The sequence below is a fragment of the Callorhinchus milii genome, unplaced genomic scaffold, assembly GCF_018977255.1.
Source record: "Callorhinchus milii isolate IMCB2004 unplaced genomic scaffold, IMCB_Cmil_1.0 Scaffold1, whole genome shotgun sequence".
NCBI lineage: Eukaryota > Metazoa > Chordata > Chondrichthyes > Chimaeriformes > Callorhinchidae > Callorhinchus > Callorhinchus milii.
The window spans coordinates 40287221-40301761 of record NW_024704742.1 but is presented as its reverse complement, the minus strand read 5'-3'; positions in this window follow the sequence as shown (position 1 = coordinate 40301761).

Sequence of the window (14541 nt, the reverse complement as noted above, 5' to 3'; positions counted from 1 at the left end):
TGAAGCGCTTTGAGATGCCTAGATGTGATAAGGCGCTGTATCAAATGTAAGGATTATTATTATTGTTAAATAGAAGAATATCTCATAGCACTTAATAATTATAGTGATGCACACTGAGCAGAGTTTCGGAAGAGAGTTCAGGGGTCAGAAGCAAGGTGGCTGAAGGCTTAATCTGAATATGTTTCCAATCTGCTTCTGAGTCAGTACATCAGAGGGCCATTTTTCATGGTTGGTTGCAGCCTTAAAATGTAACACTAAGTGGAATTTTTGAAAGGGTTAATTTCTCTTTTAATTTTGAAAATGATTTGCCCTTAGTACTGATGATGAACTGCGGAATATTGGCTTCAAATTTAAGATTGAATTTAAAACTGTTTTCCAAAAGCTCCAGAATAGTATTGATGTGTTGGAAGGAAATAACATGATATGATACAGGAGATAAACTTCTAGTGACCTCAAGTACAAAATATAATTTGTGAATGCTTAGAAAGACGGGGATTAAATTAGGAGATCAGAATGGATTTGGAAAGCGCAGGTTATGTTTAACTATTTTGATTGAATTTTTTGAGGAAGGCATAGTATGTGTACATAAAGGGATGTTTCAGCACGCATCTGATAAGTTGCCATCTAAGACTGGCTGAAAACATTAAAGGTAATTTTTTAAAGCAAGAATAAAGCCATACCTAAAAGATAGAAGTCAGAGAAAAAGAGGTAAATGTATGTTTCAGCTATGGGCTAGAGGCAGTTAAATGCATTTCAAAGGTCTATGTTACAATTTTTATTGTTTTCTATTGCATCAATGATTTGGAAATTGTCATTGTCTATGGTCATCTCACTCTCTCCCTTTTCGCTTGCTTGGTGTCCTATTCCTCCTCTGTACAGTACTCCGAGACACTATCCTACATGAAGGGCAATACTGTATATGAAATTCTGCCTAGTTAAAATTTTATATCACACAGAATTGTGGAAAATTCTTAAATTCAAACTTAATTTGGTTGCTGTTTCTTTTAAGAACTTCAAAAAATCTACTGCTAAATTAAGACGGGATGTAAGAATATTCCACAGCTCTGCGCAATCTTAAATTTCAAGACAGAACTATCTCTCATGGCCAGGTGTAAGTGGAATTTTGGCCCTCAAAACTGTTGAGAAACACCATATGTTTGACCCCGCCAACCATGCTAAACATGACCACCTCGATAAGGTATTGCAGGCCTTCTGGTGTGTGTGTGCACAACCATACCTCAGAATGAATAAAGTCATTATCTGCAGCAGGTGAGCAATAAAAATGTGAGAGGCAGCAAAATGTTTTTCTCCTCCTTATCTTCCATGTAGCATATTTGTTATGGGCTTGGCATTGCTCCCCCTTGATCACAGAATTTTGTTTTAATGTGTTCTTATAAATAACGGTAATGCAATTTTATAAAGATTATAATTTCATTTTACATTTATAAATGTTATACTATTTATACTTTTAAAATTGTATTAGATTTATTCATATCGTGATAAAATATTTTTAAAAAATATATTAGCAGAGAGTAGTGCTTAGCACATACTCTAATGGAGCATTTGGAGCAGAAAAGCATTCAATAGGAGTTTAAGAACATAAATAATACAAACTCTCAGAAATCCTGGAGGAACAGAGGAAATATAGTAGATTATTTAATTAGAATGGGAACAGAGACATTACTTCTTCTCTAACCTAATCAATCCTATTTGCATGGAGAAAGGAATATCTTCTGTTATACATTGACTTAACTAAGGCTCTTTGATTGAATCCAACCTGCTCTTTATGTATTATTAATAAAATCACAACCGACTGATTTATATCTGCATATCCTACAAATTAAAACAATTCTAAATGTAAATTTACCATAATCTACCTTAATAAATGACACCCAAAATAAAAGTTGTGAATTTATTATGTTTATTTGCATAGATACAGTGGAAGCTGCTGAACAAGAGACTTTGCGGGAAGTAAAATATCTCCTTTCTGCAATCATTGGTGCCTGGAAGCATCTTTTCCCTTGAAATGAATATTCAGATTACTAAAAATTGTGGTTTTATCTTTCAAAATCTATGGATTTTGTGCAGGAGACTTAAAGGCAATTTAAATTGATTCCATTGGTGTGTTTTTGTGTGAAACAACAACAACAACACAACAACAAGATTCCATTTATAAAGCGCCTTTCACGTCAGGAGGACGTCCCAATGCAATGAAACACTCAATGCAGTGATGCAGTTCACATTATCCTCACTCTCCAGTAGCACAATAACATAATAAGTAATCTTGTAATTGTAAGGTATGTAATGGACCATGGGTGAGATGCATAGGTTTATCCGAGACTGATTTTTGTCTTTGAATTGAAATGAATGGGTAACCTTGCAGGGCAATACTTATCTAGCCAAGTCCAATCTACCTGATAGGCCTCTATTTTCCAGTGTTGAGGACCTATCTACACTGTAGGTTGCCTTAGTTTCCTGAAGCTGCTTTGCTTTTGCCAGGTCTTTTCTGAGCCATTTCAGTCCCCGTGGAAACCCTACTAACAGTTCTCCCAGATACATTTAGACATTGTGCTCATTTTATTGACATCTGAGAAGTGAAGGGCTGAATAAGCCCACGAGAATTCAAACTCTACAGATTGATCTTACTTGTGGCCACTATGCCTTGAAAAATGACATAAGAAAAATTTGATAATATGGAGGTTTGCAGCACAATTTATTAATAATATCATGATCATTATTTTATTCCAATCCCTTTATAACCTAGGGCATTATGGGATGTGTTGCCCACACAGCATCTTAGTTATGTGTTTGTTTCTCTGGGGGCCAGATTACCAAATGGATTCTAAATTATACTGAGAAGAAAAATCGTTGTGTGTGAGAGGTGTAAGTGTGGAATGAAAAACCAATTTGCATCAGACTCGATGCGGGAGTGTTATTATACGGATTCTCAGAGCTGCGTTTTATATCTTCAAATAGCACTGCTCATTATTTAGGAATCATTCTGGATTTTATCTGCCTATTGCAAGCTGACCTATCACAAAATCATGCAGTTAAACACTTAAAACAGCCTTGAATTTCTGTCTTGCAAGCCAGACATTCCTGAATTTCTGGTAATCTGGAAACTAGTTTTATTGTGTACCATTTCTCACAAGTTTTTGTCTGATTAAACTTTGTCTATTAGCTCTGTTGTTCAGCTGAAGACCTTTCTAGTTAGTATTCATACATTTTTACACCTTCTTATTGCCAGTGGGAATTTTCTCACTCCTGTGTCCAAGTCTACATTTGCTTGAGGGTAAAAAATAAACCACCTACTGGTTACCACACAATCGGGGCATTATTTTGACCCGATATTGCCCACAGAACTAAAAGGTCAATGTGCTACTAAAGTTAACTTGAAAATAACAGGTTTAAACAAAATTCCACCAGAACAGCCATGCTCACCAAGAATAATTGCAACGTTCTGTTTATTCCTTTCATTACATGGAGCCTTTTGAAGTACTCAACCCAAGTTATTACACTAAATATGACCATTGAGTTTCCAACCCAGCAATGCTTTCTTGATAACACAACCTCCAGCAACGCTAATACAATCAGAATCTGCTCTTTTAGCGTATCAAGGGCAAGGCATTTTCATCTCATGTGAAGACAGAATTGTGTATTTTGCCAGGACTTTGTACTTTGCCAGATATATATAGCTTTTATAGGCTGAATGGCCTCCTTCTGTGCTGATTATTCAACAATAATTAACATTTGTCTATCATTGACCTTGAATTCTTCTCTTGAGCCATGCATATGCAGATCTATGATTCCACTTCTGGGGGATACCCATCAACGTGGTACAGTGTTAAAGATGGCCAATGCAATGCAAAAGGTTCCCAGGTTGGTCCACCAGCAACACAATATTGTCTGCAAACAGAAGCATCGAATTCATGTCAGTTTTAAATGTATGGAGGGAGCAAAGCTTCTGTTGGGTAAAATTTTGATAATCCCGTCCTTGTGATAAATATTGATAGTTATCAGAAAATGAAAGAAATAGTTTTTACAGATTTTTGTGCTTGGATGATGGCAGAAGCTATACAACTCAGTGAAAGATATTACAAATGCTGGGAAGCAAGCAAAGAAACAAATAAAGTGATATTGAATGGCAAAAGCTTTTTCTTTATTTTCACTGGCGTAAACTAACAAAGAAACTAGCACACGGCTGGCTCTTTAAATATCCTCCACTGAACTATATTGGTTCAACCGTCACTCAGGCAGAAATTCGTTAAAAGCGTTATTGATTTGGTTTCTTGATCTATGGGGTAGAATGGCACTTTTCGGCCTAAAAATAGGGGTTTCAATCAGAGATTTCCTCAGTCTATTATTACTGTGCTGAGGCTGTGTGGGGTGGGGGACAAGGGGTGGTGGTGGAAGGGAGAGGTGCTGAAATGATAGGGGGAGGGGAATTGGTCATTTAATAACACATTGTATTCCATATTTCTACCACACATTTGAACAGAATTACTGATTTTGCAACTTAATTTTTTTATCGGCAAAAATGAAAGAAAGGATTAAGAAGATACAATTTGTGGAGGGAGCGTGGGATGGGGGCAAGATAAATTCACTGGGGTTAACAAGCCCATCTGGCTTTGATAATTCCTAAGGATACCTATCCCTTAATCCTTTCTTTTTCTAGAAATGTATCTGCCTGCCGCTGCAACACATTTGTACTGTCTACTTCAAAGCCTTCTCTGTTAACCTATTCCACAAATCTATTAACCTTTGAGGAAGAAAAGTTCTGTCTGTCTTACTTTTAACCTGTTCGTTTTCAACTATAAATTGGTCAATATTGAACCCTTTCCCACAGCAAATAATTTTCCTGAGCCTGTGTTCTCAATCCTCTTCACGATCTTGAAAACATCAATCAAGACGTTCACCTTGAAGTTTCCTATTTTCCAACAAATATAGGCCCAACTTTGCCCAACTTTGCTTTGTAACTTGAATTCTCAATACCTAGTATTTCTGGGTTGCTCACTTTTTATACCTTCTCAAGAGCAATAATATCCATCCTAAGATTAAATGACCAGAACTATGTTCACTTTTCTCCGGATGGGGTTTTATACAGCCTCAAGATAACCTCTTTTGATTTGTACTTTGAATTGAAGTCATTCATCTTCATCGACACTTGAATTAATAACATAACAGATACATCCCCTGCAGCTGAAGAGAAGCAGCTAGCAGAGGGAGAAGATATTTCTGGTCTGGAACAGAGAGATGAGAAGTTGCTGCTGGTGGGTGGGATAGATTTCAGAGATTATCATTCGTCCTTATGTTATTTAAAGCACTTCCCGCAAAGGTCCGGTGTCTTTGTCAAACATGATCTGATAAAACACAGGAGTTAATTATTTGCAGAGGGCACACTGTACTTTTCCATAAGGCTTCCTGAAGAATGAATGGTGTTCTTGACACATGTGGCAGTGTATGTCAAGGTCATGTCTTTCCTCAAGTGTTTGGTAAAACAGCAACAAGGCCGTGTTGTTTATGTTTTTTTTTACATAAATATAAATAACCTTTACATTTGATATAGTGCCTTATCATGTCTTTGAGACGTCTCAAAGCTCTTCACATGACATACTGTAAAGTGAATTGACTATATATTTTGTGGGCGAAACGTTGCAGCCAATTGTGCACAGCCAATTTTTTCTTTCTCTTTCTCTGCCCACCGGATTGTTTAACACTAATAAAGCAAATAATCTTTCTCATTACTTGGTTTCTGTTTTAAAAAAAATATGACAAGCCTGTTGATATATGTGGACTGAAAGTGCTGGCAATTAAGAACATTGTGACCTGAGACTATTCATTGCCACAAGATATAAAATCCTCTGAAATTCTAGAGGTGGAAGAGAGTTGATAAGATGTTGGTAATGATCTGAACCTCTGTCACTACTGAATAAAAATCAAGTCATTATGAAATAAGTAATACAATGCAGCTGAATCAAGTGTATGGTAGATTAATCCTTTAGGTAAGTAATGGAGATGCGGGTATAATATAATCTTTTTAAAGAGCTCTGAGCACAACTAATTCCACAGTAGTTGTATAATAGTCCTCAAAAGTAATGTGATAAAGATAAAGGGTGCATTATAATATCATTAAAGACTATTGCTACAGAGCTGATTTGCTATATATAATTCTCAATTAAAGTCATTAAAAATTCATTGTACAGAACGGAATGTTCATTAAACGTTTCAGTCCCTTTGTTGAAAGTGGCATCCGCCTGACTCACTTGGCATTTCTCATTAAAGTTAAGACTAAAATGGATCATTGCACCCCCTATTGGTTCAGTGGGTTTACCTGGTGAGCCTTGCAGTGTGGAAGTTCTTGAGTTGCATCTAAATTCTGTGCTAACCTCAGCCGGGGTGGCATTAGGGACACTTCAATTGATCTCACGTGTTTGCGATGAGGAAGAGGGCAATTAGCCAAGGCTGCTGTTGCTGTTCATTTGTGGAGTCCTGTAGCTCAGTGGTTAGAGCACTCGCTTTGCAAGCGAGACACTTGGGTTCAATTCCAGACAGGCTGAAACCTTGGGCAAGTTTCCTTATTCCACACGCCTAATAATAATCCCTCCAAAACCAAAAACAATAATAAATTGGTCATTTTCAATCTACGACTGTTTGTGGGACATTGCTGTGCGCAATTGGCTGCCGCGTTCGCCCACAAATAGACAGTCAACTCACTTTACAGTGTGTTCTGTGAAGCGCTTTGGGACGTCCTCCCGACGTGAAAAGCGCTATATCAAATGCAAGGATTATTATTATTATTATTATCTGGCCACCAATAGGGATCAAAAAAACAATAATTAAGTACTGGAAGGTGAGAGCTGGAATCTAATATTGCTTCACGGACAATACTATTTAAGAAAAGTAGTCCCAAACCTCTACTTTGTCCCTATCCTATAAGATAATGTTGTCTTAAATTTTAAGATTATTCAGAAGTATGGAAAGTTCTTCAATTCCATCTTAATTTCTAAGACCATTGTTTTTAGGAACTACAGTATTTAAAAACTAGCTTCCGAATAGAGGTTGGCTTTAATAATTTGTTGTTGTAGTAACGGGCAATTTCAAACAAAGCTCAGATCTTCCTGTTTCTATACAACAACAAATATTAATGTTATGCCCTCGTGCAGGGCAGTGTCTCAGAACATTTAACAGTGGCAGAGGTTGACACCAAGTTGGGGAGAGGGGAGGTGACATTAGGCATGGTCGAAGAGGAAGGTCTTCAGATGTTATCAAAAGCAATAGGGAGCAAAGCAAAGGGATTGAAGTGGAAAGTTTCAAGTTGGTTTCAATAATAATAATAATAATAATAATCCTTGCATTTGATATAGCGCTTTTCACGTCGGGAGGACGTCCCAAAGCGCTTCACAAAACACACTGTAAAGTGAATTGACTGTATATTTGTGGGCGAACGCAGCAGCCAATTGCGCACAGCAATGTCCCACAAACAGTCGTAGATTGAAAATGACCAATTTATTATTGTCTTTGGTTTTGGAGGGATTATTATTAGGCGTGTGGAGTAAGGAAACTTGCCTAAGGTTTCGCCCTCTGCCTGGAATTGAACTCAGGTCTCTCACTTGCAAAGCGAGTGCTCTAACCACTGAGCTACAGGACTCCACAATTCAAGCAGAATTTCTTAATTAAGAAATCCAAGTGGGGACTCCTTCTGGTAACTACAGTATTATTAATAATAATAATAATAATAATCCTCACATTTGATATGTCTTATCACGTTGTTGAGATGTCTCAAAGTGCTTCACAGAATATATTGTAAAGTGGAGTGACTGTGCATTTGTGGGTGAAATACTACAGCAAATTGCGCAGAGCAATTAATTACTACAATTAATTAATTACTACAAGTACTGGGAGACTGAGTGTGTTCCAGTGTGTTTTGTGTATACTCCACAGCAAATACAAAATGTACAAATATCATTTGAATGTCTTGAAGATATAAATTTTGAACAGATTTGTGGATTTTCTTATATTCCGTTGCACAGAGAACCTGACTTGTCATCCCCATTATTGTATTCAATTTTATATTGTTTCATTTGATCTGTGAGTTTTATAAAAAATAATCCCAAATGACCAAACAGTTGGTTGAACTCTACTTCCTTCTTTCCATTTGAAGCACTTTGATCTTTATGCAGCAATTGACGGCATTAATACAGATTTGTGAATACACCTTACACACAGAACGTTTATCTGGAATTATCTTTAAAAAGCTTTGTAGGTGAAAGGTGCAGTGAATTAGCAGAGAGGTTCAGTCAGAAGCAGAATCAATCCGTTATTGTAACCTTTCTTTATGTTTTCCGCTTTAGGCAGTGTGAAGCCACAACAAAAGAAAAAGGATATGTCAAGCTTCTTTCATATTTTCTTATCTGCTTTCCAGGTATAAACTATGTATGATGATTATAGGTAAAGGTTTGTGGATATAAATAATTGGTTTCATCATCAACAATCCAGTTCATGGGTTGTTGTATCATGTTGGCAAATGTTCTAATGACAGTCTTCTAGACATGTGTTACAACACAAATTCTTTGTATGTTCAAGACGAGTTTGCAGCAAGGATCATGAATTCATCATGAATCATTCTCAATCCCATCTACTGTTTCTGTTTTAGTGTGTCTTGGCCAACAATCTCCCAGATACAATTGGTCATTCACTTTAATGTTGTTTGTGGGACATTGCCGCGCACAAATCGGTTGCCACATTCATCTACAAATACACAGCCACTATACTTTACAGTAAAATATTGTGAAACACTTTGAGACATCTCAATGATGCAATAAGAACCTATATCAAATGCAAGTATTGTTGTTATCTTTACCAGCCAACTTGTCAGTGCGTTACCTTACCAAGCAACAGAATGTGCAACTACTGCACTAAATGATGCCCCCTCTTTCTCCTGTGACTGTTAATTTAGACTGGTTTGGTCACTACAGTTTTCGAATCTGCTTCTCACATTGGCAGCCATCAATTCTCATTAGACAAGAGCAATGGGGTTATAAAAGTGCTTATCGGTAAAATGGCAGCATAACTGTCAGCTCAGTGCCAGAAAAAAGCATTGGAATGGATTTCTGAGTCAGTCACATACAGTTCCTGGTAGGAGTTGCAAATGTTACACATTTTTTCCCTCCTTAGAGAAACTTGTGTTCTCTACTTACAATGAAAATATGGATCAGGCTCCACATCGTCATTTACCCGGGATCAAAATCAGCCTACCAACCCTCATTATAAACACAGTAACAGATAAGCAAAGTGTTATGTCTCCTTCATGAAGAGATGCTTGCATTTCATTCCATTACACGTTCGCCTAAAAAAAACATAACTATACTATACAGTGAATCCTTTGAAACACTTTGAGACATTCCCTGGCTCTGTGACACATTCCGCCACTGTTAAATACTCTGAGATGCTAACCCCACATGAAGGCCACTATATAAATGCCAGTTATATTTCTCTCAATGTGAAAAGGCACTGTATGAAATGCAAGGATTATTACTAATTATTTTGAAGGAAATTATTTTACACTGATTGAAGAAAGAAATTAAAATACAATAACAAAAGCCATAATTACAGACTACCTGCCTTCAGTATTAAACAACGCAAAGTTGTCAGCTCTCCACCATTCTTTTCAGGTCATTAAATCTTTTCCTGTGCATGTCAGTACTTCTGGTGATATTCACCACCAGAAGTGGAATCCTGTAGCTCAGTGGTTAAAGCGAGATACCTCACGAACGAAATACCTGGGTTCGATTCCTGATAGGGTGAAACCTTGGGCAAGTTTCCTTACTCCACACGCCTGATAATAATCCCTCAAGAAAAAACATAATAAATTGGTCACTTCAAACCACGACTGTTTGTGGGACACTGTTGTGCGCAATTGGCTGCCATGTTCTGCCCACAAATATATAGTCAATTCGCTTTACAGTATATTCGGTGAAGCGCTTTGAGACGTCTAGAAGACGTGAAAAGCACTATATCAAATGCAAGGAAGGATTATTATTCACTTCTTTTGCTGCATTAGATTAGGCATTAGGTCCAGTTGATGTGCTTAGTTTATAGAAGATCCAGTAATATTGACCTGTCATTTAGCCTGAATCTTCAAGCTGAAAATCTATTTGAATGCCCAGAAGAATCCATGAATATGAAGCCAAGGATCAATGAATTTAACTAAAATGTTTAAACACTTATTCTCTGAAACATGGCTTCCTTTTAGTTAGCGAGGTATTCTTCTGGAACGTACCTAATCTAGACCTGCTGATGGGAGTCAGATCATTCATTGTTGATTGTTAAAGTGGTACCAAAAGAAGATATTATTTCATCATATTAATTTGCTTTACAGTATATTCTGTGAAGCGCTTTGAAATGTCTCAATGATGTGATAAGGCATTATATCAAATGCAAGGATAATTCTTATTATTAGTAATATCAAATTTATCATCGTTTGGGTTCAGTTCTGCAAACAAATTTTGGAGGTCTAATTTACAGTATTTCTTAATTGAATTTCTTTATCAGGAATTAAGTAAAGCAAATTGGCACTCCTTCCAGTCACTGAAACTCTGGTCCAACAGGATCAACCTCCAGACCAAGATTCGTGCAAATTACATCTTAATATTCTCACTGCTTACCACGTCCCACAGTCAGCCAGGAGCAGAAAGACCAATTTTTATCTGCATGATTGTTGGGTAGGACACCAGGAGAAATTCCCTTCTCTTTTCAAATAGTATCATGGAATATTTAACATTCACCTGAGGACAGACATACAGGACCTTGTTTTTATGTCTCCTCCAAGGGTTGGCACCTGTGGTGGCAATGCTGCCCGAGAACTGCATTAGAGTGTTAGTCCAGACAGCTCAAATCCTTCATGAGATGCCTCAATGATGTGATATGGACTTTATAAGGTGCTATGTCAAATGCATGAATTATTATTATTATGTGATATGACATTGTTTTGGAAAGAGAGCTAGCGACAGAGCCAAGCTAGCACCATGGCTGATACTTGCCAAGCACTTTTGTGATACTTTCTTTCTTTGATCTTGACCTAATACATGTCAACACTTTTTAACTAAGTAGCTCAGCTTTCCATCTGTTAATCCTAAAACCCTCTTTTTATCAGTAGATTCTTCCTTCTTCACCTCAGGCTCAAAATTCCATCTAATCTTAACCAATGAGACTATTTTGCCGTAACATTTTAAATTAAGATTAGGTAGAACCATGGAAGATTCTTAACGACCCGGAAGTTGGCTGCTTTTGTTTTCAACAAAATGGATTTTAAAAAATCAGAAAAAAAACAAATTCTGTTTAAATAATTATTGACATTATTTAACAAAAATCAGAAAAACTAAAAATCAATTTCCACCAACCTAACATATAACTCACTATGGTTTTGGGCCATGAATCCACAGACACATACACATACATAAATAAATTCCTCAACCCACAGCTAACCTCTATGTATAGTTTGTTCATTTTGGTTAGTAATGTAGTATGTGAGGATAGCTGGATCAGCAAGGTTGACATTTATGCTCAATATCTGAACTGTGCCATGTGGTTTGATATTGCATTCCACTCTCTGTTGAGCTGTAAGTAACAGAGGAAACTGGCAGAGTTCAATCAGCTATGAGCTGTCCTGTCAGTCGGTTTTACTCGCTGTCGGCTGAATGAACTTCCACAGATGCGTAAAATGCCATCAATTGCAGCCTGGAAATTTAACTATTAAACTGCTGTCCATTTTGTTGCTAGAGCTGGAATCTGCTAGACATGCTGCCGCTCTACCCCTGTGAGATGGAGTCATGTAGCGTAGTGGTTAAGACAGATGGATGGGACTTTGTGTTAATGTCCCCTCCAAGGTTCGGCACCTGTGACGTAAATCAATGCTCCTCCAGTAACTGCATTACTGCCTCGCAAGCTAGAGGTCCCGGGTTCAATTCCTGGGTGGGGCAAAATCTTAGGCAAGTTTCCTTACTCCACACTCCTCTGTAAGTATGAAAAGTCATTAGTCGATTTACTTTATGGGGGTAATAGTACCTCCAAGAAAAAAAAATTGGTCACTTAATCCACGATTGTGTATCGTGGATTAAGTGATACTGCTGTGCGCAATTGATTGCTGTATTTCGCCCACAAAATACACAGTTAATTCACTTTACAACATATTCTGTGAAGCACTTTGAGATGTCTCAATGATGTGATAAGATACTATATCAAATGTAAGAATAATTATTATTATTATAGATGGTTTATATATTGATTATTGTATGACCAGTATTTTTCACAGCCCATTTAAATTTCTATTTTCACACATGTTTTTGCATGAAATTAAATGGGGCTCAAAATATGTTTTAATTTCAATTTACCTTTAATAAAACAGGCAGGTTAAACGATCACAGGGGTTGCACAAAAATAAAGCGACGCAAAATTCAGGCCCCTCTGCGTGAAAAAAACACTAAAAATATAGTGTATGATTTTGCTGTTTAGATTCACATAGATAATACCATGTTTTTAGCCCATCAAAAAGATTGGCTTCTGTAAAATATACTCGTTAAACAAAATAATAATCATAAGGTTAACTAACCAAATAGGATGCTCGAATGTTTAGAATCTCAAATAACAAAGCTATTATCGAGATACATTAAGCCCACAAAAGAATTTCACCTTGAGTTACAATATCAACTCATTTACAATTAATATAATAGCCCCTGTTGCAATGGCACTCATTCTCTTTGGCTCATCTCTCACCACTCTCTGCCTCTGTTCTGTGTGGATAATTGCAAAAAGGTTTGGTTTAATGAAGGTATTGAGTTGTCACTATCTTGTCACTTTGGTCATCAGATAGCTTTGTTGTATTTCTTTCCTGGCTCTTGCTAAGCTGCACCTAATACTCTCTGGGATTGAGATAAACAGGGTGCAACCCTCCATGGAGGGAATGCACATTCCATTCCAGATTTAGGGAAGTGTCCTTGTGTTGGTGACATACATATGTGGAAGTCATACTCTGGTTTCGATATTCCTGAACATAATGATTGATTTCTGCATGTGTCAGAAAACTAGGCGAGTCTGAGGGATAGGCTGGGGTGGTTGAGGAGGTCAGAGCCACAGGACAGAAGACATTGAGCCAAGGAGTATGGCTTCTGTCTTATCGACATTTAACTGCAAGAAGTTTGCGCTCATCCAGTCCCTGACAGGCAAGCTGACAGAACATCAGCAACAACTTGCATTTATATTGCACCCTTCATACTGGACGGAGTCTCAGAGCACTTATCGGACTTGGAGTTGCCAGTCTTTTGGGGGAGAATGTGAAAGTATAGGTATCAATGGAAAATTGTTGTTGTTGTTAAACCTCCATATGTAGCTGGGTTCTTTGCTGCAGTGACTTTCTTGTAGGCAGGTGTAGCGATTGCTCTGCACAGCAAGGATTCACTTACGTGCATGAAATGAAAGATCAATTTATGTGGAGGATTGCTGGCCATGACACCAGGAGAAACTCATTTCAAATAATCTCATCAGATCTTTAACATCTACCTGAAGAACCTCACAAACCGTTTGCCCTCAAAACACCCAGTCACTACACTTCACAATAAAATTCTGTGAAGTGCCTTGAGATGTCCTCCTGATGTAAAAGTTGTTATACAAATGTAAGAATCATTATTATTCAGGAAAAGGCAGGAAGGACCTCAGTTTTAAACCTCATTTAAAGGACAGTATTTCTGAAAATGCAACATTCCCCTCAGTACTGCATTGGAGTGGTGGTCTAGATTAGGATCTCAAGGTTAAAAGGAACACATAATCTTCTGAGCAAGGGTGCTGTCAACTGACCCACATTGACGCAATACAGGTCGAACAGTGCTCATGTCTATCTTACAGCAACAGGACTAAATTATGAACCACAGAAGTACTTCCTGGTTGGTTTGGAGCTCTGCAATTAATCCATAGCACTCACTTTCTTTTAAAAGCTAATTACGTTTTATTGGAGCAATCCATTAAATGTCTGACCTCCTAAATTAAGACAGACACACAGTTCATTGAGTCCTTAAGTTATTAATTATGAGATTGACCTGGAATTGTAAACAAGGTCATTGAAAACTAAGATAGTGGCTTCAATTGCAATGTTTCAAAGCAAAAGGATAGATTGTTTGATAGGTTTCAATACATGTTCTGGCGATACCTGACTTGATTTTGAATGAAATTTGGTGTTCTTTATTGAGACCTATTAGAATAATTGCAGTTTGTTTTTTACACGTTTAGGTGCAGATTCAATAAGATTGTTTATTACCAGTGGCAAGCTGGTGGCACAATTGGATCAGAGAAAGGCCCCTGGCAGTGGGACTCTCCTATTAGCTTTGGTAGTACTCAACTGATGAAGGACAAATCAGCCAGGGTTTCTGCTCCTCTTCCATTGCCAATGACACCACATGGAAAATTGCACTTGTCAACACTGAATGAGGACACCCTAAAATATGGAAATATACCCCAATTAATTAACAGTAATACTTAACAATCACAATAACC